This window comes from Ranitomeya variabilis, chromosome 6, assembly GCF_051348905.1.
Source record: "Ranitomeya variabilis isolate aRanVar5 chromosome 6, aRanVar5.hap1, whole genome shotgun sequence".
NCBI lineage: Eukaryota > Metazoa > Chordata > Amphibia > Anura > Dendrobatidae > Ranitomeya > Ranitomeya variabilis.
The window spans coordinates 454576001-454603139 of NC_135237.1; positions in this window are offsets into that span (position 1 = coordinate 454576001).

Here is a 27139-nt window from a genome sequence, read left to right on the forward strand (position 1 = left end):
CGAGACTTGGGAGGGATAGAGCACAATTTGACACAGATTTTCCTAGATTAGTTTGCGGACTTAATATTCAGAGTAGTACATATAGTCTGCATATTGGGTGCATTATACTATGCAGAGTCTGCCTTTGGAGAGTGCATTATACTGTATAGAGGCCTATGGGTGAGCTTTATACTACCGTATATAGAATCTGACTATGGGGTGCTTTAAATTATAAAGGTCTATGGGGGTGTATTATACTATATAGAGTCTGCCTATGGAGAGTGCATTATACTGTATGGAGGCTTATGGGCGTGCATTATACTGTACGGAGGTCTATGGGGAGTGCATTATACTATACAGGCCTATGGAGGTGCATTATATTATACAGAATCTGCCTATAGGGAGTGCATTATACTATATAGATTCTGCCTTCAGGGAGTGCATTATACTATAGAGTCTGGTAAGGTAATATCAGTGTTGGTCTGTGTATAGAGATTTTTATTAGTGACAGCGCGGTGATCTGCTGAAGTTCTCCTACATCTACTATTAAGATGCGCCATCATAGTTGTAATCAGGGTTACATGGATAGGAGCCTACTCAGAAACTTTGCCCCCTGAACCAAAACACTAGCTACTCCTCTGTCCTGTGCTCTACACTGAGTACTTACATCATGGTTTCCATCTAAATGACCAAATTATGCAACTGAGATGAAACCCTGAGGGATCCATTCACTATAATGAGGCTGCAGAGTTACTGTGGACTCTGTATGACCTTTGTTCAACAGTGACCTCCTTTTCAGAGGTGCACAAAACTGTGGCTGACCGTGCTTGAAAAGATGAACACTGCAGAATCATAGGCCAGACGGCATACAGTGTCTCCCGCTGCCTCATTATAATTGTCCTGTCTGAATCACGTATTTCAGAGATTTACACTGAAACCCCAGTGTAAGCACTCAGCGTAGAGTGCAGGATAAATGTGAGCCAAGCCTTTCTGTGATCTTTGGGAGGTGGAATTAACAAATCAACAGCCAGTCAAGGATTTGTTTTATTTATTTTTTATGCCGTTTCTCGTGCGGTATAAGATATTAGACAGATTCATTCTCAAAGTAATCTAGATGATCCAGAGGAGGCATAGGAGAAGGTCATTTGATCAGATAAGACCAAAATAGTACTTTTTTTGGTATCAACATCACTCACCTTGTTTGGAGGAAAAAGAAAGATGAGTACAACCCGAAGAACACTGTCTCAACCATGAAGCATGGTGGGGGAAACATTATACTTTTGCAGTGCTTTTCTGCAAAGGGAACAGGACGACTGCACCATATTGAAGGGAGGATGGATGGGGTCATGTATCATGAGATTTTGGCCAACAACCTCTTTCCCCAGTAACAGCATTGAAGATGGGTCGTGGCTGGATTTCCCAGCATGACAATGACCCAAAACACAGAGCTAAGGCAACTAAGGAGTGGCTCCATAAGAAGCATTTTAAGGTCCTCGAGTGGCATAGTCAGTCTCCAGACCTGAACCCAATAGGAAATCTGGGGAGGAAGCTGAAACTCAATGTTGCCCTGCGACAGCCCCTTAACCTGAAAGATCTGGAGAATATCTGAATGGATAAATGGACCAAAATCCCTGCTGCAGTGCGTGGAAACTTGGTCAAGAACTACAGGAAACATCTGACTTCTGCACTTGCAACAAAGGTTTCTGTACCAAATATTAAAGGGAACCTGTCACCCCCAAAATCGATGATGAGGTAAGCCCACCGTCATCAGGGGCTTATCTACAGCATTCTGTAATGCTGTAGATAAGCCCCCCGATGTTACCTGAAAGAGGAGAAAAAGAGGTTATATTATACTCACCCAGGGGCGGATCCGGTCCGATGGGTGTCTCAGGTCCGCTCCGGCGCCTCCTATCTTCATTCCATGACGTCCTTTTCTGGTCTTCACACCGCTGCTCTGGCGCGGGCATACTTTGTCTGCCCTGTTGAGGGCAGAGCAAAGTACTGCAGTGCGCAGGCGCCGGGCCTCTGTGACCTTTCCGGCGCCTGCGCACTGCAGTACTTTGCTCTGCCCTCAACAGGGCAGACAAAGTACGCCTGCGCCGGAGCCGTGGCGTGAAGACCAGAAGAGGACGTCATGGAATGAAGAAGGGAGGAGCTGTACTGGACCTCAGACCCCCCATCGGAGCGGGACCGCCCCTGGGTGATTATAATCTAATGTCTTTTTCTCCTCTTTCAGGTAACATCTGGGGCTTATCTACAGCATTACAGAATGCTGTAGATAAGCCCCTGATGCCGGTGAGCTTACCTCACCATCGATTTTAGGGTATGTGCACACGTCAGGATTTCTTGCAGAAATTTCCTGAAGAAAACCGGAAATTTTCTGCAAGAAATCCGCATATTTTTTTTTGCGTTTTTTTCCCGTTTTTTTCGCGTTTTTTTAGCATTTTGCAAGCGTAATTAGCTTGCAGAATGCTAAAGTTTTTCAAGCGATCTGTAGCATCGCTTGGAAAACTGACTGACAGGTTGGTCACACTTGTCATAGTGTTTGACAAGTGTGACCAACTTTTTACTATAGATGCTGCTTATGCAGCATCTATAGTAAAAGATAGAATGTTTAAAAATAATAAAAAAAATAAAAAAATGGTTATACTCACCCTCTGCAGACAGTCGATATCCTCAGCGGCGTCCGTTCCTATAGATGGTGTGGTTCAGGACCTTCGATGACGTCGCGGTCACGTGAGCGGTCACATGACCGGTCTCGCGACCAATCACAAGACAGCAACGTCATCGCAGGTCCTGAACCACACCATCTATAGGAACCGAAGCGGCAGCATGCAGCGGTGAGAGGCGGGAACACTCCGGGGGCCATCGAAGGTGAGTATATGACTATTTTTTATTTTAATTCTTTTTTTTTTGACCAATTATATGGTGCCCAGTCCGTGGAGGAGAGTCTCCTCTCCTCCACCCTGGGTACCAACCGCATATAATCTGCTTACTTCCCGCATGGTGGGCACAGCCCCGTGCGGAAAGTAAGCAGATCAATGCATTCCTAGTTGTGCGGATGCCCGAAATTCCGCAAATTTAATGAACATGTTCCTTTTTTTTCCGTGATGCGATTTTTTTGCGGAAAAAAATGCAGCATGTGCACAAAATATGCAGAATACACTGAAAATAATGGGAGGCATATGTAAGCGTTTTTTCGCGTTTTTTTCGCGTTTTTATCACGTTTTTCTAGCGAAAAACCGCGAAAAAAACGTGAAAAAAACGCAAAAAATACTGAACGTGTGCACATGGCCTTAGGGGTGACAGGTTCCCTTTAAGTTCTGTTATTCTATTGTATCAAATACTTATTTTATGCAATAAAATGGCTATTATGTAAAAATCATACAATGTGATTTTCTGTTTTTAATTTTTAAACTCTGTCTCTCACAGTTCAAGTGTACCTACATTAAAAATTACAGACATTTCTATTCTTTTCTAGGTGGGAAATCTTGCAAAATTGGCAGTGTATCAAATACTTACTTTCCCCACTGTAGTTTTTATGTTTGGCTATGATCACACACTAAAGGTACCTTCACACGAAACGACATTATAACGATATCGCTAGCAATCCGTGACGTTGCAGCGTCCTCGCTAGCGATATCGTTTCGTTTGACACGCAGCAGCGATCAGGATCCTGCTGTGATGTCGCTGGTCGCTGAATAAAGTCCAGAACTTTATTTGGTCGTCCGATCGCTGTGTATCGTTGTGTTTGAAAGCAAAAGCAACGATACCAGCGATATTTTACACTGGTAACCAGGGTAAACATCGGGTTACTAAGCGCAGGGCCGCGCTTAGTTACCCGATGTTTACCCTGGTTACTAGCGTAAAATGTAAAAAAAACAAACAGCACATACTCACATTGCGTCCCCTGCAGTCTGCTTCCTCCTCTGACTCAGCGCCGCAAAGTGAAAGTGAAAGCAGCACAGCGGTGACGTCACCGCTCTGCTCTCACTGTACGGCGCTCAGTCAGTCAGGAAGTGGACGCAGGGGGACGTGAATGTAAGTATGTGCTGTTTGTTTTTTTTAGATTTTACGCTGGTAACCAGGGTAAACATCGGGTTACTAAGCGCGGCCCTGCGCTTAGTTACCCGATGTTTACCCTGGTTACCAGGGGACCTCGGCATAGTTGATCGCTGGAGAGCGGTCTGTGTGACAGCTCTCCAGCGACCAAACAGCGACGCTGCAGCGATCGACATCGTTGTCGCTATCGCTGCAGCGTCGCTTCGTGTGAAGGTACCTTAAAACACTTTTTTTTTTTTGCAAAAAAAAAGGTTTTGCATTGGCATATTTTGAGAGAGATTATTTTTCTATATTTCTGCCAACAGAGTAATGTGAGGGCTTGTTTATTGCAGGACAAGATGATATTTTTATTGGTTCCATTTTTTGAGCACATAACATTTTTTGATTGCTTTCTGTTCTGATTTTTGAGGGGCAAGAATTAACAAAAGCCAGCAATTCAGGAATTGCTCTATTTTTATTATGCCATTCACAGTGCAGGAAAATTGAATTGGTAAGGCAGCTTTATTCTCCGGGTCAGTACAATTACAGCGATACCACTTTTATATATTTTTTAAAATATTTTTGCCTCTTTTACACAATAAAAACTACTGTATTTTCCGGCGTATAAGACAACCTTTAAACTCCTGAAAATCTTCTTAAAAGTCGGGGGTCGTCTTATACGCCAGGTGTCGTCTTATAGGGCGGGTGCGGACCAATGTGCATATGGTGGGTGGGGGGTTAGAGGTCCCGATGATGAAGAGAGGGGGGCGTCTCACAGAGAAGGTGTAAGTGGATTATCCCCTATTAGCTCATTGTGGCAGCGATGCTCTCTGTGCTGGGGGGTGGCAGCAGCGGCTCCTATTTGTGCAGCATGGGGTCTCTGTGCTGGGGGGCGGCGGCTCCTCTTTGTGCAGCGTGGGAGCTCTGTGCTGTGGGGCGGCACTGGCGTATCTTTGTGCAGCATCGGGGCTCCGCCGGCATTTCCTCAAAGCCCGGGGGCTCTGGCAGCTCCAATGCTGCGATGCGGTGGCCTCCGGGAAAATGGCCGCTGGGGGCGGCGCATGCTCAGATTCAGATCTCGTCCCGAGATCTCAGGAGACCATGACGTGTAGATATGTCAAATGCCGTAAAAGAGTTTATGGGAGTCCGTTACTCCTGAAAATGCATTTTATATGGGCTATAGAATGTTATAGGGGACTTAGCCCCTATAAAAGCCACTAGCACTTCCTGGTGTATTAGTGTGGAGAGCAGAGTCAGAGGAAAGGGGACAGGGAGGAGAACATGGGCAGCCACTGCGAGGAAGGACTGTAGTAAACAAATGAGGAAGCATAATGGTATACTAATTCTCATGGCCAACCAAAGTTGCTCTGAATCCTCCTCATTTGTATATGAATTAAAGCAGTTACTAACTAGTATGATTGTTATAGAGGCTAAGTCCCCTACAGCACTGTAAAGCCCATTTAAAATACATTTTTTGTAAGTTATTTTTAACCAGAACCAAATCTGCCTGAGTCATTGCACCATGTCCTGCCCCATCTTCATCCCTTTTAGAGCAAACACTAAATATTCTTAGGGTAACCTAGGATGCAGATTAGGGTTAGTAGTAGGTTTTCCTACATCTGCAGTCCTGTGACCCATTACAACTTCATCTACTCCAAGTTGTATGACGGACCACTGATTGGTAATTGACTGGGTTGTAATTTAGGGACTACAGAGATTTTATTTATTACATAATTTAAAAAGTTATGATTTAGTTGCTTATAGTTACATAGTTTATTTTGAAATTTGCATTAAATGCATGTAAAAATGATAATTATAATTAACTTGTAATTAACCTAATTGAGTTAGCATAGAAATCCCTCACAAGCTATCAGGTTGGGCACCATTGGTCAAGAAACACAGAATGGTAACTCATATTATATTGCAATTTTATTAAACATATTTCAGCGACTTGAAACCCACTCAAAGCACTAAACTAAACTTGGGAAGACAGTTGCAAAAATAGTCAACCCGTCAAGGTCTGAAGTGCTTTCTAAGACCACCTGCTCAGTTTCCTTGCCTTCTGGCCCCTGCCTACCCTGGAGCTGACAGATAAGCTGAGAACATCCTTTATGAAAGGAAACATGGATGTATGAAATTTGCACCAGGGTTTTTAGTGTAGCTTTACATCCAGGACATCCTAAAATAAAAAATGCTCAAAAATAGCTCTTAAAGCGGAAAACATCATCACAGAAAGTAAACAATCCACTTGTCAATGAATTTAGTGGGACAGCATTATCCACGGATGCACAGGTGCACATGAATGCATCTGGTTAAGGATTCATACGTGAATCTCTTCAGTTTAACTTGGGAGAAAAACAGGAAGACAATTTATATCGTTTTTTTCAGTAACCATGAGATATCTTATTTTGCTATGATAACAATTAAATTAGCGTTTTCCTTTGTGTAAAAATAATGTCACATTTTCCTTGATACCTCATTATTCCTATTGTAAGTTGCTTAGAAAACGTGACTTCTAACCTCTTGTAATTAGGTCAGAGGAGGACACCTTTCGTTTTATTTCCTCCTGACTACAGTTACTTGGGAGGCTGGCCAAATAAAGGCATTACCACATTAAAGAAAAGGCACTTTGAGGTCTTGTAGGTTAGGATTTTATATATTTTAGTGTTTTCTTTGGCAGTGGCTTGTTTTATTTTTAAGTAAAATACCTTTAGAATTCCAAAGGACATCCTGTGACGTCCAATGTATAGGTCTCCCACAAGACCTGTATGGAGGCTTTGCATGCAACATCAAGGCAGCTATTTACAGATATAATTTGGCAATGGAATCTGCTGCACATAGGGTTGTTATAGTGTGAATTGCCAATGTGACATAGATTTCAGCAAAAGAATGTTTCTACTTTTGTTGTCTAGCTGTAACTATTATACTTCTGGCTTGAAAATAGGATATCACTATCGCCATTAGGTCTCATTCAGACATTAATGATTTTGCTTCTGTGCAAAAAGCAGATCACATTTCAGCAGTGTTTTTTTAACCAGGGTTTCATCAGAGTTGTTCAATGTTTCAATGTTTATCATCAGAGTTGATCAGTGTTTTAGTGTTTATCATCAGAGTTGATCAGTGTTTCAGTGTTTACCATCAGAGTTGATCAGTGCTTCAGTGTTTATCATCAGAGTTGATCACTGTTTCAGTGTTTATCATCAGAGTGGATCAGTGCTTCAGTGTTTATCATCAGAGTTGATCACTGTTTCAGTGTTTATCATCAGAGTGGATCAGTGTTTCAGTGTTTATCATCAGAGTTGATCACTGTTTCAGTGTTTATCATCAGAGTTGATCAGTGTTTATTATCAGAGTTGATCAGTGTTTCAATGTTTATCATCAGAGTTGATCAGTGTTTCAGTGTTTATTATCAGAGTTGATCAGTGTTTCAATGTTTATCATCAGAGTTGATCAGTGTTTCAGTGTTTATCATCAGAGTTGATCAGTGTTTCAGTGTTTATCATCAGAGTTGATCAATGTTTCAGTGTTTATCATCAGAGTTGATCAGTGTTTCAGTGTTTATCATAAGAGTTGATCAATGTTTCAGTGTTTATCATCAGAGTTGATCAGTGTTTCAGTGTTTATCATCAGAGCTGATCAGTGTTTCAGAGTTTATCATCACAGTTGATCAGTGTTTATCATCAGAGTTGATCAATGTTTATATTACGTACAAATGGTCCCCTTTCCTATTAAACTATTGATTGATCCCTCATTTTAACCACTCAGATAGGAAGTTAATCATTTACATCTACGCTGCTAGATCACATTTCTGATAGAACCTCTCTCTGGTCCATAAAGGACTTTCAAAAGGAACATACCACTATTCTGACAAAAAGGAACATACTGCTATTCTGACAAAAAAGGAATATACCGCTATTCTGACACAAATTGTCAAAATAACTATACCAGCCTCATCAGGTTTAAGAGAATTTTGATCATATCCATTTTAAGTCTGTTTGACATGACATTTTACCATTGGATGGGCAGACACAGGCTGCATTAATGGAGGATTTCCAAGTGCCCATGGCATAAACAGATGGATTTTTCTAAGCCAACCTATTTCTCAATTATGCTCACTTAGGTCACTTTGTACATTTGCTGCATCAAAAAATGTATATACTGTATAAGGTGGTTTAAGGATTAATGATAGTATTCCTGTATTCCTGATTGTATTTTTTTTTTAAATCCGCCATTATGATAACAGAGATATGGGCCTTTTTATTCAGTGGTAATTTAATGATCCTTGCAAAGAGGCTGTTGTTCACAGGACAATTATGCAAAATAGTCTAAAAACACGACCCCAGAGGATCTTGTGAGCTACACCTCCAGTACTCCCGGACTGGGAAAAGAAGAACAACAATACATGTTAGCAAAAGACATACAAAATTTTTGGAATGCTGTAAACAAGTAAATATAACAATGCTTCCATTTATGGGAGGTGAGAACACTTGAACGTTGCTAACAAAACAAATTTAAATTGCGCAAAAGCAAATTGGAAACAGTTATTATCTATTTATGAAACCAATTACCCATACAGGTATTCTATCTATTAAATACTAAGTGCTATAACAATAATTTAACATTTTTCTTTCTCTAAGTGCAAAGTCTATCAACCATCTATCTATGGCTGTTATGATCCTTAGTGGTTGAGGATCACAGATTACTCCAGCTAAGTAACAAACATAGGACAAGCTCTAGGGAGGTGGCAAACTGGACTGACCGCAAATCTGAACCTATCCAAACACACTAGAAGTAGCCGGTGAACGTGCCTAAAAAATCCTAGACGTCTCGAGCCAGCCTGAGGAACTAACTACCCCTAGAGAGAAAGAAAGACCTCTCTTGCCTCCAGAGAAATAATCCCCAAAGATATAGAAGCCCCCAACAAATAATAACGGTGAGGTAAGAGGAAGGCACATACACAGGGGTGAAAGCAGATTCAGCAAATGAGGCCCACTAATACTAGATAGCAGAAAATAGAAAAGGGAATCTATGCGGTCAGTAAAAAACCCTTACAAAATATCCACTCTGAGATTTCAAGAACCCCCGCACCAACTAACGGTGTGGGGGGAGAAACTCAGTCCCCTAGAGCAACCAGCAAGCAAGGAAATCACATTTTAGCGAGCTGGACTAAAAACATAATGAACACTGATAATCAAAAAATGATCAACAAAAACTTAGCTTGTCTTGGAGAGACTGAGAGCAAGGTAGACACCAGGAATCTGAAGAGCACTGAATACATTGATAGCAGGCAAGGAACTGAGTATCCAGGTGAGTTAAATAAGAAACCAACCAAGGATAACGAACCAGCTGATGCTGCCAACCTGCAGAAAGACAACACTACACAGTACCGCTTGTGACCACTAGAGGGAGCCCAAAAATAGAGTTCACAACAGTACCCCCCCTTGAGGAGGGGTCACCGAACCCTCATCAAGACCCCCAGGGCGATCAGGATGAGCCGCGTGGAAGGCACGAACCAAATCAGCCGCATGAACATCAGAGGCGACAACCCAGGAATTATCCTCCTGACCATAGCCCTTCCACTTAACCAAATACTGAAGCCTCCGTCTAGAGATACGAGAATCCAAAATCTTCTCCACCACGTACTCCAATTCGCCCTCGACCAGCACCGGAGCAGGAGGCTCAACAGAAGGAACCACAGGTACCACATACCTCCGCAACAAAGACCTATGGAACACATTATGAATGGCAAACGATGCTGGGAGATCCAAACGAAAAGACACCGGGTTAAGGATTTCCAAGATCTTATAAGGACCGATGAAGCGAGGCTTGAATTTAGGAGAGGAGACCTTCATAGGAACATACCGAGAAGACAGCCACACCAAATCCCCAACACGAAGTCGGGGACCCACACCGCGACGGTGGTTGGCAAAGCGCTGAGCCTTCTCCTGTGACAACCTCAAATTGTCCACCACATGGTTCCAAATCTGCTGCAACCTATCCACCACAGAATCCACCCCAGGACAGTCAGAAGGTTCAACCTGACCCGAGGAAAAACGAGGATGGAAACCAGAATTGCAGAAAAAAGGCGAAACCAAAGTAGCAGAACTAGCCCGATTATTAAGGGCAAACTCGGCCAATGGCAAAAAAGTCACCCAATCATCCTGATCAGCAGAAACAAAACATCTTAAATAAGTTTCCAACATCTGATTAGTTCGCTCGGTTTGGCCATTAGTCTGAGGATGGAAGGCCGACAAAAAAGACAAATCAATGCCCATCTTAGCACAAAAAGTCCGCCAAAACCTGGACACAAACTGGGATCCTCTATCAGACACAATATTTTCAGGAATGCCGTGCAAGCGAACCACATTCTGAAAAAATAGAGGAACCAAATTGGAGGAAGAAGGCAACTTAGGCAAGGGCACCAAATGGACCATCTTGGAAAAACGATCACACACCACCCAGATGACAGACATTTTCTGAGATACTGGAAGATCCGAAATAAAATCCATGGAAATGTGCGTCCAAGGCCTTTTCGGAACAGGCAAAGGCAAAAGCAAACCGCTGGCATGAGAACAGCAAGGCTTAGCCCGAGCACAAATCCCACAAGACTGCACAAAGGAACGCACATCCCGCGACAAGGAAGGCCACCAGAAGGACCTAGCCACCAAATCTCTGGTACCAAAAATCCCAGGATGACCCACCAACACCGAAGAATGAACCTCGGAAATAACTCTGCTGGTCCATCTATCCGGGACAAACAGTCTCTCTGGTGGACAACGGTCAGGTCTATCCGCCTGAAATTTCTGCAGCACTCGTCGCAAATCTGGGGAAATGGCAGACAAAATCACTCCCTCTCTGAGAATACCAGCCGGCTCAGAAACTCCCGGAGAGTCAGGCACAAAACTCCTAGAAAGTGCATCAGCTTTCACGTTCTTCGAACCAGGCAGGTATGAGACCACGAAGTTGAAACGGGAGAAAAACAATGACCAACGAGCCTGTCTAGGATTCAGGCGCTTGGCAGATTCAAGGTAAATCAGATTTTTGTGATCAGTCAAGACCACCACACGATGTTTAGCTCCTTCGAGCCAATGTCGCCACTCCTCAAATGCCCACTTCATAGCCAACAACTCCCGATTACCAACATCATAATTCCACTCGGCAGGCGAAAACTTTCTTGAAAAGAAAGCACATGGCTTCATCACAGAGCCATCAGAGCTTCTCTGTGACAAAACAGCCCCTGCTCCAATCTCAGACGCATCAACCTCGACCTGGAAGGGGAGAGAGACATCTGGCTGACATAAGACTGGAGCTGAAGAAAACCGGTGCTTCAGCTCCCGAAAGGCCTCCACGGCCGCAGGAGACCAATTAGTCACATCAGAACCCTTCTTGGTCAAATCCGTCAAAGGTTTAACCACGCTAGAAAAATTAGCGATGAAACGACGGTAAAAATTAGCAAAACCCAAGAACTTCTGAAGACTCTTAACAGACGTGGACTGAGTCCAGTCATGAATAGCCTGGACCTTGACTGGGTCCATCTCCACAGTAGAAGGAGAAAAAATAAAACCCAAAAAGGAGACCTTCTGTACTCCGAAGAGGCATTTTGAGCCCTTCACAAATAATGCATTAGCACGCATGACCTGAAACACCATCCTGACCTGCTTCACATGGGACTCCCAATCATCAGAAAAGACCAAAATGTCATCCAGTTAAACAATCATAAATTTATCCAGAAATTCTCGGAAGATGTCATGCATGAAGGACTGAAACACAGAAGGAGCATTAGAGAGTCCAAAAGGCATCACTAAGTACTCAAAATGGCCTTCGGGCGTATTAAATGCTGTTTTCCATTCATCTCCCTGCTTAATGCGCACAAGGTTATACGCACCACGGAGATCTATCTTGGTGAACCAACTGGCACCCTTAATCCGAGCAAACAAATCAGACAATAGTGGCAAAGGATACTGAAATTTGACTGTGATTTTATTCAGAAGACGATAATCTATACAAGGTCTCAAAGAACCATCCTTCTTGGCCACAAAAAAAAAATCCTGCACCAAGAGGGGAAGAGGATGGGCGAATATGTCCCTTCTCCAAAGACTCCTTTATATAACTCCGCATCGCGGCATGCTCTGGTATAGACAAATTAAAAAGTCGTCCCTTAGGGAATTTACTACCAGGAATTAAATTTATAGCACAGTCACAATCCCTATGAGGGGGCAGGGCACTGGACCTGGGCTCATCAAATACATCCTGGTAGTCAGACAAAAACTCAGGGACCTCAGAAGGAGTGGAAGAAGCAATAGACACCAACGGAGTATCGCCATGAATTCCCTGACAACCCCAACTTGACACAGACATAGTTTTCCAATCTAAAACTGGATTATGAGCTTGCAGCCATGGCAGACCCAAAACGACAACATCATGCAAATTATGCAGAACAAGAAAGCGAATCACCTCCTGATGTACGGGAGTCATGCACATGGTCATTTGCGTCCAATACTGAGGCTTATTCTCAGCCAATGGCGTAGCATCAATTCCCCTCAGAGGAATAGGAAATCCCAAAGGCTCCAGGACAAAACCACAGCACCTGGCAAACGACAAATCCATCAGATTCAGGGCAGCACCCGAATCCACAAAAGCCATAACCGGGTAGGACGACAAAGAACAAATCAAAGTAACAGACAAAATAAATTTAGGCTGTATAGTACCAATGGTGACAGGTTTAGCGATTTTTTGTAAGCGTTTAGAGCATGCTGAGATAACATGAGTAGAATCACCACAGTAAAAGCACAACCCATTTTGACGTCTATGACTTTGTCGCTCAATTCTGGTCAGAGTTTGGTCACATTGCATAGACTCAGGTCTCTGTTCAGAAAATACCGCCAAAGGATGAGCAGATTTGCGCTCCCGCAAACGCCGATCAACCTGAATGGCTAAAACCATAGAATCACTCAGACTTGTAGGGGTGGGAAACCCCACCATAACATTCTTAACGGCCTCAGAAAGACCTTCTCTGAAATTTGCAGCCAGGGCACACTCATTCCATTGAGTAAGCACCGACCATTTCCGAAATTTTTGACAATACACCTCTGCTTCATCCTGACCTTGAGAGATAGCCAGCAACGCTTTTTCTGCCTGATTCTCAAGATTAGGCTCCTCATAAAGCAGTCCAAGAGCCAGAAAAAAATGCATCTACATTTAGCAATGCAGGATCTCCTGGCGCCAGAGAGAAAGCCCAATCTTGCGGGTCGCCACGCAACAAGGAGATAACAATTTTAACTTGCTGAGCGGAATCACCAGAGGAACGAGGTCTCAGAGATAGAAATAACTTACAATTATTCTTAAAATTCTGAAACCTAGATCTATCTCCAGAAAACAACTCAGGAATGGGTATCTTTGGTTCTGACATAGGGCTATGAATAACAAAATCCTGAATACTTTGCACCCGTGCAGTAAGATGATCCACACTAGAAGTCAGAGTCTGAACATTCATGTCTGCAGCTGAGCTCAAAACCACCCAGAGTTCAAGGGGATGAAAGAAGCTAAACAAACTGCAGCAAAGGAAAAGCGGGAGGAAAAAAAAAAAAATGTACTCAGGTCTTCTTTTTATCCCACTTCTGCGATGCATTAAACACTTTTTTGGCCTGCTATACTGTTATGATCCTTAGTGGTTGAGGATCACAGATTACTCCAGCTAAGTAACAAACATAGGACAAGCTCTAGGGAGGTGGCAAACTGGACTGACCGCAAATCTGAACCTATCCAAACACACTAGAAGTAGCCGGTGAACGTGCCTAAAAAATCCTAGACGTCTCGAGCCAGCCTAAGGAACTAACTACCCCTAGAGAGAAAGAAAGACATCTCTTGCCTCCAGAGAAATAATCCCCAAAGATATAGAAGCCCCCAACAAATAATAACGGTGAGGTAAAAGGAAGGCACATACACAGGGGTGAAAGCAGATTCAGCAAATGAGGCCCACTAATACTAGATAGCAGAAAATAGAAAAGGGAATCTATGCGGTCAGTAAAAAACCCTTACAAAATATCCACTCTGAGATTTCAAGAACCCCCGCACCAACTAACGGTGTGGGGGGAGAAACTCAGTCCCCTAGAGCAACCAGCAAGCAAGGAAATCACATTTTAGCGAGCTGGACTAAAAACATAATGAACACTGATAATCAAAAAATGATCAACAAAAACTTAGCTTGTCTTGGAGAGACTGAGAGCAAGGTAGACACCAGGAATCTGAAGAGCACTGAATACATTGATAGCAGGCAAGGAACTGAGTATCCAGGTGAGTTAAATAAGAAACCAACCAAGGATAACGAACCAGCTGATGCTGCCAACCTGCAGAAAGACAACACTACACAGTACCGCTTGTGACCACTAGAGGGAGCCCAAAAATAGAGTTCACAACAGTACCCCCCCTTGAGGAGGGGTCACCGAACCCTCATCAAGACCCCCAGGGCGATCAGGATGAGCCGCGTGGAAGGCACGAACCAAATCAGCCGCATGAACATCAGAGGCGACAACCCAGGAATTATCCTCCTGACCATAGCCCTTTCCACTTAACCAAATACTGAAGCCTCCGTCTAGAGATACGAGAATCCAAAATCTTCTCCACCACGTACTCCAATTCGCCCTCGACCAGCACCGGAGCAGGAGGCTCAACAGAAGGAACCACAGGTACCACATACCTCCGCAACAAAGACCTAAGGAACACATTATGAATGGCAAACGATGCTGGGAGATCCAAACGAAAAGACACCGGGTTAAGGATTTCCAAGATCTTATAAGGACCGATGAAGCGAGGCTTGAATTTAGGAGAGGAGACCTTCATAGGAACATACCGAGAAGACAGCCACACCAAATCCCCAACACGAAGTCGGGGACCCACACCGCGACGGTGGTTGGCAAAGCGCTGAGCCTTCTCCTGTGACAACCTCAAATTGTCCACCACATGGTTCCAAAGCTGCTGCAACCTATCCACCACAGAATCCACCCCAGGACAGTCAGAAGGTTCAACCTGACCCGAGGAAAAACGAGGATGGAAACCAGAATTGCAGAAAAAAGGCGAAACCAAAGTAGCAGAACTAGCCCGATTATTAAGGGCAAACTCGGCCAATGGCAAAAAAGTCACCCAATCATCCTGATCAGCAGAAACAAAACATCTTAACCCTGCTGTTCTGTTCGGGTCATAGTGACCCGAACAGACTTTTTGCGGCCCTGTAGATTTTTTTCTGTAAGTCTCTAAAACTTGAGACTCCTTGACTTTTCCTCATTTGGGGGAACCTACATATGAGTATATATATATATTTTTTTTTTCGTTTACTTTTTGCTACACGAAAAAAGTTACACTAGTTCTGTTCGGGTCATAGTGACCCGGCATCGTTTTTTACAGCTGTGAGGCCATATTTTCAGTGAAATAAAGGAGTTATAACCTCAGTTGGGTCTATTTATTGCATCTACTATTGTATATCAATTGATTTATTTCCTAAATTATTTCAATGGGGTCGTACACGCGCTTTACCGGGGGTATGCATTGAGATCTGCGCACCATAAAAATGGCTTTATATTGATTATTTTTGGTGCACAGTCTATTCTAAAATGTAGAGTGCATCTGGAGAGATCACTAAGTGTGCACTACACGTGTATATTATGCGCAGAACGGACTGCTCAGAACGCGCTGTCTAACACGTCATACTAATGAGTACCAACCACCATAGTAATGAAGTAAGTACACGGGAAGATAGAAAACCAAATATGATCTTGGACTACAATGCAACTAAAAGTGGTGTAGACACGTTAGACCAACTCGTTGGAACATATTCATGCAATAGAAAATCAAATCGGTGGCCAATGATTCTCTTTTTCAATATCCTGGATTTGTCAGCCTATAATTCTTTTGTCTTGTGGAGGGAAATAAATCCCAATTGGAACGCCAACAAACTCCATAAAAGAAGACTATTTATCGAAGAACTTGGGAAGTCACTGGTTCAACCTTATATTGAGAACAGAAATGTTACACCAAGAACAGAAGCAGCGGCAGCCCTGGTACAAAGCGTCCGTCAACATGCCCAGGACAGTGAAGCCATGACCTCCACAAGCTCTTCTACCCCCATGGCCTCTTCTGGCATCAAAAGAAAAAGATGCAGCTATTGCCCTTCATCTTGTGACAACAAGACAAGTATAACATGTTATAGCTGTAAAGCATTTATATGCAAACAACATGTGTATTGTCTTGCATGCAAGAAATCGTAAATTTATCTGATCATATGTAAGTATATTCACATTGTAATGTTTATTATCTTTAATTTTTTATCACAAAATGTTTGATTTGATTTTTTTTTTTTGTTTTTTTTTTTTACAAAATATGTGTAGTTTTCTATTTTCGTTTTTCTCATTGATCTGTTTTTTTCTGAATAAACCAAAAAAAAAATAATTTCTGTTTCATTTTTCTTTTTTTTACTACCAAACATGTTCACAAACAGTCTAGTAAGCAAAAAGTTATAAAAAAAAATGAGTTAGAGTGTCTAAAATCAAGGTTTAATAAGCCGGGTCATAGTGACCCGAACAGAACTAGTGTATAGTAAATGCGAACAGAACAGCAGGGTTAAATAAGTTTCCAACGTCTGATTAGTTCGCTCGGTTTGGCCATTAGTCTGAGGATGGAAGGCCGACGAAAAAGACAAATCAATGCCCATCTTAGCACAAAAAGTCCGCCAAAACCTGGACACAAACTGGGATCCTCTATCAGACACAATATTTTCAGGAATGCCGTGCAAGCGAACCACATTCTGAAAAAATAGAGGAACCAAATTGGAGGAAGAAGGCAACTTAGGCAAGGGCACCAAATGGACCATCTTGGAAAAACGATCACACACCACCCAGATGACAGACATTTTCTGAGATACTGGAAGATCCGAAATAAAATCCATGGAAATGTGCGTCCAAGGCCTTTTCGGAACAGGCAAAGGCAAAAGCAAACCGCTGGCATGAGAACAGCAAGGCTTAGCCCGAGCACAAATCCCACAAGACTGCACAAAGGAACGCACATCCCGCGACAAGGAAGGCCACCAGAAGGACCTAGCCACCAAATCTCTGGTACCAAAAATCCCAGGATGACCCGCCAACACCGAAGAATGAACCTCGGAAATAACTCTGCTGGTCCATCTATCCGGGACAAACAGTCTCTCTGGTGGACAACGGTCAGGTCTATCCGCCTGAAATTTCTGCAGCACTCGTCGCAAATCTGGGGAAATGGCAGACAAAATCACTCCCTCTCTGAGAATACCAGCCGGCTCAGAAACTCCCGGAGAGTCAGGCACAAAACTCCTAGAAAGTGCATCAGCTTTCACGTTCTTCGAACCAGGCAGGTATGAGACCACGAAGTTGAAACGGGAGAAAAACAATGACCAACGAGCCTGTCTAGGATTCAGGCGCTTGGCAGATTCAAGGTAAATCAGATTTTTGTGATCAGTCAAGACCACCACACGATGTTTAGCTCCTTCGAGCCAATGTCGCCACTCCTCAAATGCCCACTTCATAGCCAACAACTCCCGATTACCAACATCATAATTCCACTCGGCAGGCGAAAACTTTCTTGAAAAGAAAGCACATGGCTTCATCACAGAGCCATCAGAGCTTCTCTGTGACAAAACAGCCCCTGCTCCAATCTCAGACGCATCAACCTCGACCTGGAAGGGGAGAGAGACATCTGGCTGACATAAGACTGGAGCTGAAGAAAACCGGTGCTTCAGCTCCCGAAAGGCCTCCACGGCCGCAGGAGACCAATTAGTCACATCAGAACCCTTCTTGGTCAAATCCGTCAAAGGTTTAACCACGCTAGAAAAATTAGCGATGAAACGACGGTAAAAATTAGCAAAACCCAAGAACTTCTGAAGACTCTTAACAGACGTGGACTGAGTCCAGTCATGAATAGCCTGGACCTTGACTGGGTCCATCTCCACAGTAGAAGGAGAAAAAATAAAACCCAAAAAGGAGACCTTCTGTACTCCGAAGAGACATTTTGAGCCCTTCACAAATAATGCATTAGCACGCATGACCTGAAACACCATCCTGACCTGCTTCACATGGGACTCCCAATCATCAGAAAAGACCAAAATGTCATCCAGTTAAACAATCATAAATTTATCCAGAAATTCTCGGAAGATGTCATGCATGAAGGACTGAAACACAGAAGGAGCATTAGAGAGTCCAAAAGGCATCACTAAGTACTCAAAATGGCCTTCGGGCGTATTAAATGCTGTTTTCCATTCATCTCCCTGCTTAATGCGCACAAGGTTATACGCACCACGGAGATCTATCTTGGTGAACCAACTGGCACCCTTAATCCGAGCAAACAAATCAGACAATAGTGGCAAAGGATACTGAAATTTGACTGTGATTTTATTCAGAAGACGATAATCTATACAAGGTCTCAAAGAACCATCCTTCTTGGCCACAAAAAAAAAATCCTGCACCAAGAGGGGAAGAGGATGGGCGAATATGTCCCTTCTCCAAAGACTCCTTTATATAACTCCGCATCGCGGCATGCTCTGGTATAGACAAATTAAAAAGTCGTCCCTTAGGGAATTTACTACCAGGAATTAAATTTATAGCACAGTCACAATCCCTATGAGGGGGCAGGGCACTGGACCTGGGCTCATCAAATACATCCTGGTAGTCAGACAAAAACTCAGGGACCTCAGAAGGAGTGGAAGAAGCAATAGACACCAACGGAGTATCGCCATGAATTCCCTGACAACCCCAACTTGACACAGACATAGCTTTCCAATCTAAAACTGGATTATGAGCTTGCAGCCATGGCAGACCCAAAACGACAACATCATGCAAATTATGCAGAACAAGAAAGCGAATCACCTCCTGATGTACGGGAGTCATGCACATGGTCATTTGCGTCCAATACTGAGGCTTATTCTCAGCCAATGGCGTAGCATCAATTCCCCTCAGAGGAATAGGAAATCCCAAAGGCTCCAGGACAAAACCACAGCACCTGGCAAACGACAAATCCATTAGATTCAGGGCAGCACCCGAATCCACAAAAGCCATAACCGGGTAGGACGACAAAGAACAAATCAAAGTAACAGACAAAATAAATTTAGGCTGTATAGTACCAATGGTGACAGGTTTAGCGATTTTTTGTAAGCGTTTAGAGCATGCTGAGATAACATGAGTAGAATCACCACAGTAAAAGCACAACCCATTTTGACGTCTATGACTTTGTCGCTCAATTCTGGTCAGAGTTTGGTCACATTGCATAGACTCAGGTCTCTGTTCAGAAAATACCGCCAAAGGATGAGCAGATTTGCGCTCCCGCAAACGCCGATCAACCTGAATGGCTAAAACCATAGAATCACTCAGACTTGTAGGGGTGGGAAACCCCACCATAACATTCTTAACGGCCTCAGAAAGACCTTCTCTGAAATTTGCAGCCAGGGCACACTCATTCCATTGAGTAAGCACCGACCATTTCCGAAATTTTTGACAATACACCTCTGCTTCATCCTGACCTTGAGAGATAGCCAGCAACGCTTTTTCTGCCTGATTCTCAAGATTAGGCTCCTCATAAAGCAGTCCAAGAGCCAGAAAAAAATGCATCTACATTTAGCAATGCAGGATCTCCTGGCGCCAGAGAGAAAGCCCAATCTTGCGGGTCGCCACGCAACAAGGAGATAACAATTTTAACTTGCTGAGCGGAATCACCAGAGGAACGAGGTCTCAGAGATAGAAATAACTTACAATTATTCTTAAAATTCTGAAACCTAGATCTATCTCCAGAAAACAACTCAGGAATGGGTATCTTTGGTTCTGACATAGGGCTATGAATAACAAAATCCTGAATACTTTGCACCCGTGCAGTAAGATGATCCACACTAGAAGTCAGAGTCTGAACATTCATGTCTGCAGCTGAGCTCAAAACCACCCAGAGTTCAAGGGGATGAAAGAAGCTAAACAAACTGCAGCAAAGGAAAAGCGGGAGGAAAAAAAAAAAAATGTACTCAGGTCTTCTTTTTATCCCACTTCTGCGATGCATTAAACACTTTTTTGGCCTGCTATACTGTTATGATCCTTAGTGGTTGAGGATCACAGATTACTCCAGCTAAGTAACAAACATAGGACAAGCTCTAGGGAGGTGGCAAACTGGACTGACCGCAAATCTGAACCTATCCAAACACACTAGAAGTAGCCGGTGAACGTGCCTAAAAAATCCTAGACGTCTCGAGCCAGCCTAAGGAACTAACTACCCCTAGAGAGAAAGAAAGACATCTCTTGCCTCCAGAGAAATAATCCCCAAAGATATAGAAGCCCCCAACAAATAATAACGGTGAGGTAAAAGGAAGGCACATACACAGGGGTGAAAGCAGATTCAGCAAATGAGGCCCACTAATACTAGATAGCAGAAAATAGAAAAGGGAATCTATGCGGTCAGTAAAAAACCCTTACAAAATATCCACTCTGAGATTTCAAGAACCCCCGCACCAACTAACGGTGTGGGGGGAGAAACTCAGTCCCCTAGAGCAACCAGCAAGCAAGGAAATCACATTTTAGCGAGCTGGACTAAAAACATAATGAACACTGATAATCAAAAAATGATCAACAAAAACTTAGCTTGTCTTGGAGAGACTGAGAGCAAGGTAGACACCAGGAATCTGAAGAGCACTGAATACATTGATAGCAGGCAAGGAACTGAGTATCCAGGTGAGTTAAATAAGAAACCAACCAAGGATAACGAACCAGCTGATGCTGCCAACCTGCAGAAAGACAACACTACACAGTACCGCTTGTGACCACTAGAGGGAGCCCAAAAATAGAGTTCACAACATATGGCTCTCTAGATGACTCACTAACCCCTACGGGTTCACTTTATTGAAATTCAGCTTTCAACTTTCTCCTGTCCTCAATTTTGTTTTAAAGTACATCATTAAACATTTTCAAATATTTCTTATCACTACCTTTCTGACTATATACTATTACTATGTAAAACATTATTACTATCTATCTATTTAAGGCAACATTATCATACTTTTGGCTAAGTGCAACAAGTAAACATTCCCTTTAAGAGGAAATCTCAAGTCTCTTCTGAGGTAGTGCAAACAATCAACAAGTCAGTTATTAACTTTAAAGCAAGAACTTTCGCGCTGTAATCAGGAACAGTCTCTTCAAAAAGCTCTTCTTTGTAAAACCAGTAGAGAGCACCTTTAAGAAGGTGCAAACTATTTACAGCGACAGTTTGTGAACCATTCACCGTCCATGATTCGGCAGTCTTTTAAGAAAACAATAAATGTAGAAAACTTGTGCAAAACTTGAAACAACAGGGATCCCGGGTAAACTAAGGGATCCCTTTAAGAAGAATAACCCTAGACGAGTTTTAAGCAGCAGGAAACATGGAAACAAACAGTTAACTATTTACAGTTTTCGGTTCTCCGAGGTTTATTTAAACCACTCTGGAGGTAGCACCGGCGGGGGTAGTCCCTTTGGGTATTGGCTACCGCCTGGTACTACATAGGGAGGTCTCTCATCCCATTTGGGGGTCTGTGTACCCACCGTTTTCTGTTCCGGAAAGGCCGGAGTGCCGGCCATCAGTGGAGTCAGTTCTTTGGCCACAACGGTGGTAGTCATGGCGACAGTACACGTCGTAGTCCGGATAATGGTACACGTCGGGGTAACAGTCGTAGTTTTGGTAATGGCTGTAGCCTGGACACAAGGGGGCGCTGTTGCCACAGGAGACAATTTAACTGGGCTCTTCGCGGGATGTGCTATTGTGTCCTTCCTTTTATGCACATTCAAGGCAAGCCAGCCCTTTTCCCCAAAGTGCCTGGTGTAGGTGACTAAATCTCCCGGGTAAAGGTCTCGGTCTGGGTGGCCTTCCCGCAGGTGGGATTCCACGTCTCTCCGGTTCACGAAGACATCAGCGTACAGCCCCTGCTCTTTAATAAAGCCCCATCCTCCCCGGAGCTTGAAGGCTACAATCGTGCCCTGCCTGCGCGGGGCCCGGTGAGTAGTGCGGTCCTTACGGGCCTTGGCTTTTACCGCTAAGTCACGTTGTTCATGGGCCTCAAGTTGGGCCTGGTACTTCTCCTCGCACTGTCGAGCAAGCTGGGCCTGGTAGTCTCCCCAGCTTAGGACTTCCACCGCCTCCCCTTTATGCGGTCCCGCCCCGGGAAACCCCATGATGTCTGGCCCGGGGTTCACCCAGCGGTACACGGTCCGCTCTGCGTAGACTTCACTCGGCAAGGTGGTTGGCAAAATCGGGGCCTTTAAGAGCCGCTCCATACCCGTGGCCTGTTCAAGGCGCTGGAGTCGATGGGTCCCGCGGGGAGGCGGCGCTGCAATGGGGCCTACCAGTAAGTCTTCTGTCACCGGGGCAGGGTCAGCGTGCTTACCGGCCATAGCGGTGTCCTCCCCATCAGCCAGCTCTGCCGGCGGTGGCATCTGCAGTGGCGCTGGTAGCGGTACAGGAAACGGTGTCGGAGGATCTTCTGCCGGCGCAGCCTGGTATGGGGCTTTAGTCTTCACCCGCAGCTGCAGGAGCTGGTCTATTAGCTCTTCCATCCCGATCTGCAGGGAATCGGCGTCAGCGGTGGAGACTTGGCTGAGGTGCCCTTCCAGGTAGCTGGGGGAGTCCTCCACTTCAACGCCACACACTGGTCCTGGGCAGTTGGCCATGGCATCCTCCACGTGGCTCGTTTCCTCCTGGTCTTTTTCCCGCTCTCTCCTTCATGGACGGTTCCGTTTTCTCTGTCTCCGCCCGCCATTGAGGATCAGGAGGCGGATCTCGGCTGCTGACGGACACGTCCTCAATGTACAGAAATATTTAGACTGGGCGGCCATTATTTTTCGCGCTTCTCAGTTTGTTCACGCCCACAGCTCCACGCCCTTCTTCTTCTCCTGCGCTCCTGGTGGCACGGTAATGGCGGCAATTTTGGCGGCAAATGGCAGTACAACAGTCTTTCAGCAAATCACAGTTCCAATACAGTTCTGACAGTTCTTAGGCACACATGACCTGATTTTCAGGCTTAAGTAGATCCTGTTCGTGACGCCAAAAAGATGGAGCGCCCCCACGTGTAAGGGCAATGGGGTACTTGGCACCGGGTCTATCTCTCTTGGTTCTGGGGATGTCATGGTGGCCCGAGCCGGTCCGTGGCCCTTCTGAGGGGCGTCCACTTAAAGGAGTAGTTGTTTGTACGGTGTTCGTAACGCCACCTGTGGTATTCGGTCAGGGTGACCGATGCTGCTAGGGGTCCGCTGGGGTGTTGGGATGGCAGCTAGATGGTGTACCTTCCCACAGGTGAAGTATGTCCCCAGGGCTTCCTAGAGGTGTAGGTGGTGATGGTGGACGTCGTAAGGCGCAATGAATAACGAGGACACAAAGGTTACAGTCTCTTTACCTTTTACTGAAGACCTCAGAGTCCACAGTCCAGAGTACCGTTCACAGGGCAGGCTGAATCCGGCTGGTCCGAAGGCACATCCAGAGTTCCCTTATCCAGGTGGAAATCAGTAGCCTTCCTACTAGCGCCTGTGTGTTGTAGTACCTCCCTGCTTAGCACCACGGGATAGTCCTCACAACTTTCTTGGATGTTTCTGATGTTCTCTCTCTCTCTGTCCCCCAGATGATATGGATAGGACAACCCATATGACGGGGTAGGCCTGGAGCTATTTTATAGGGACCCTAGAGATGCCCCTCTCCCACAATTTGCCTCCGTGTCTTCATAGGTATTAAGGTCGGGCAGCCAACTTGGAATCAACTGTCCTGCCGGTCTCTGAAGTAATGCGTAGAGCCTATTACTCCCTTGGTGTTCCAGCCACCAGCTACGCGCCTCAGAAGGAGGCTGCCGATCTTGAGGCAGAACTCCTCCTGGTATTATCTCCTTGTGCTGTGACTTCGTTTCTCACTCTTCACAATATACTTTGCTTCATGTCCTTTCTTAGGATGCTGCCGCAATGAAGTGCAGGCGCAGCTCTGTAACGTTCTATCTCATGCTTGGCCTCTGTCAGGATCCCATCCCTGATGACAGGGACCCTCTGTCTGCAGCTCAGATGTTCCTCCTTCTCTCCCTGTCTGCCTGACAGGTCCTCTCTGGGTCAAACCCAGGTAGCTTCTGACTGACTTCCTATCCAACCCACCAGTTTTACCCGTGTGTGAGGAGTGGCCTAGTAAATAGAACCTTTGCTCCCCCTGGTGGACTGGAGTGTGAAGTGTAGTGTGTGACTGTGATACCTGGTCAGGTGAACTCCTTTAGTACCATCAAACAAAACATCACTCCCCCTGGTGGAAGAGCGACATTACTGCAACGACCAGGACTCTGGGGCGCTGCACACCTACTTGGCTAAGACCATAAACATTTGTTTATTGGGCACACTAAATAGAAAGGCCAATTTCTTTGAAATTATGTTAAAAAATTAAAAACAAACAAGAAAACAACTGAATACTCAGGGAAACAGCAGACATAAAATAAGGGCAAAAACTGCCCAAGTGTACTCGTTAATAATATACAATAATCTAATGCTATAGTTTATTTTTATATAGTTTTGGAGCCTTAAGAAGCTATGGGTGGGGGTGATGATCTAGGAAAGGAAAGTCTATAATGTAATTTAACTTAAAGGGAACCTATCACCCCGTTTTTTAAAGATTAGATAAAAATAGTGTGAAATAGGGGCAGAGCTGGGCTTTACATTAGTGCCTTTTTGGTGCCTTTACACCCCCGTTAGGCTGCCGAAATACCTTTGTGAAGTGGCCGTTTTGTCCTGTCACTCAAGTTGGTCAGGTCGGATGGGCGTGGTCACAGCGCTGTTTGTCCCCCAGGATCCTGCTCATCATTACGTTGGTGGCGTAGTGGTGTGCGCATGTCCAGCAGGCGAATCCACTGCCCAGGAGATGAATAACAGCGCGGTCTTCGCTATTCAGCCGTTTACCAGTGGGCGCGGCCATCTTTCCTGTGGCCGCGCCTGCGCAGATGGAGCGCTCTGCTGCCCGGGGCTTCAGGAAAATGGCCGCCGCGATCTCCATCTGCGCACGCGCAGAATCCCGCGGACATTTTCCTGAAGCCCCGGGCAGCAGAGCGCTCCATCTGCGCAGGCGCGGCCACAGGAAAGATGGCCGCGCCCACCGGTAAACGGCTGAATAGCGAAGACCGCGCTGTTATTCATCTCCTGGGCAGTGGATTTGCCTGCTGGACATGCGCACACCACTACGCCACCAACGTAATGATGAGCAGGATCCTGGGGGACAAACAGCGCTGTGACCACGCCCATCCGACCTGACCAACTTGAGTGACAGGACAAAACGGCCACTTCACAAAGGTATTTCGGCAGCCTAACGGGGGTGTAAAGGCACCAAAAAGGCACTAATGTAAAGCCCAGCTCTGCCCCTATTTCACACTATTTTTATCTAATCTTTAAAAAACGGGGTGATAGGTTCCCTTTAATCTGCTGTACATAGTTCCAGAATTAAAGTAGCCGGATGGCATTTACTCATGGTACTGATAACATCCGATTGATAGTGGAGAGAACTGCCTATATACCAATTTGTATAAGTCCCATTGACAATAAACTAGGATACAGTGAACTCCCTAGAAATACTTTCTCCTGAGCAGTTCAAATAGAGGAGCCTCAAAGTATGATTGCCCAATCATTACAACTACCTTTCCGGGCACATGACAACTGATCTATACAGCTGGCATGTGCCCACAACAGCCAAGGGTGGAATCACGATCCACCCACGGCTGTTAACTAGTTAAATGTCGCTGACAATCTCTTACCAGATTGCTAAACGGCGTAATGAGAAAAAAATAAAAACATCCGAATTACGTTTTTTTGGTCACCACTACATTACAATAAAATGCAATAACAGATAATCAAAAGATCATATCTGCACCAAAATGATATCAGTAAAAATGTCAGCTCGACATGCAAAAATAAGCTCTCACTCAGCTCCAGATCACGAAAAATGGAGACGCTACAGGTCTCGGAAAATGGCACCATTTTTTTTTTACAAATTTGGGATTTTTTTCGCCACTTAAATAAAAAAGAAGCTAAACATGTTTGGTGTCTATGAACTCATAATTAACTGTAGAATCAGAATGGCAGGTAAGTTTTAGCATTTAATGAACATGGAAAAGAAAACAACAGTGGAATTGCACTGTTTTTGCAATTTCACTGCAATTGGAATTTTTTTCCTGTTTTCCAGTACACAATATGTTAAAACCTCTGATGCCGTTTAAAAGTACAACTAGTTCCCAAAAAACATGGCCATTTTGACCAAAAAATATAAAAGTTTTGGCTCTGGGAAGAAGTGGACACAGACTGCTCCTGCCAGCAATTCAGTGGCTATGATGTTACCTTGACAGAGCAGCAGCTTCTCTTTCACTCTGGTTTGTTGATGGGGCGTGACTGCCATTGTCATGCTGATTGACTGCTGGCTCCCAGTTCCTTAGCCTGCTGTAAATCAGCATGACATTGGCCACGCCCCATCACAGAGCAGTTTGGAAGAGGCAGAGCTGCTTTGTTGATGTGGAGTAGCATAATTGTCATTAGGAGTGGACAATAACTTCTTTGTGCTGGCGATGGATAGAAAAGGTAGTTTGTTAGCAACTACATGCCTGTTTTTAGGCCCATAGTAAAAAAAAAGTCCTCAATAACCCTTTAAAGAAGCATTCCCATTAACTTTTTTCTCTCTACATCTGTGCATATGTGTATGTATAAAAGTATAGAGGTGAATGTCAAAAATCTTTATGAGCATAGTCAACATGAAGTCTGAGGTCAGGGTAACAGGCAGGGATACAGGAAATAGTCAGTCCAGACAGGTCACGTTGTTAGCAGAGTTCAGGGGGAAGGTACAGTCCTTCCCAAAATAGTCACTTGACAGTCATTATATATACAACACTATCATGACTTCCTGGTAGCCAAGAAAGGAAACGCTTTAGTGTCTTATTTTGCTGAGATGAATAATTTTACCAATAGTGCACATACTTTAGGGAGCAGTATCTGCTGTAGTAAGCATAGCAAGAACTATTGTGAGTAGTGCTAAAAAGAAAAAGCTATCAATCTAATCTGTTATGCTACTTAGCAAAAAACTTCACAATTTTGTCTTAATATTA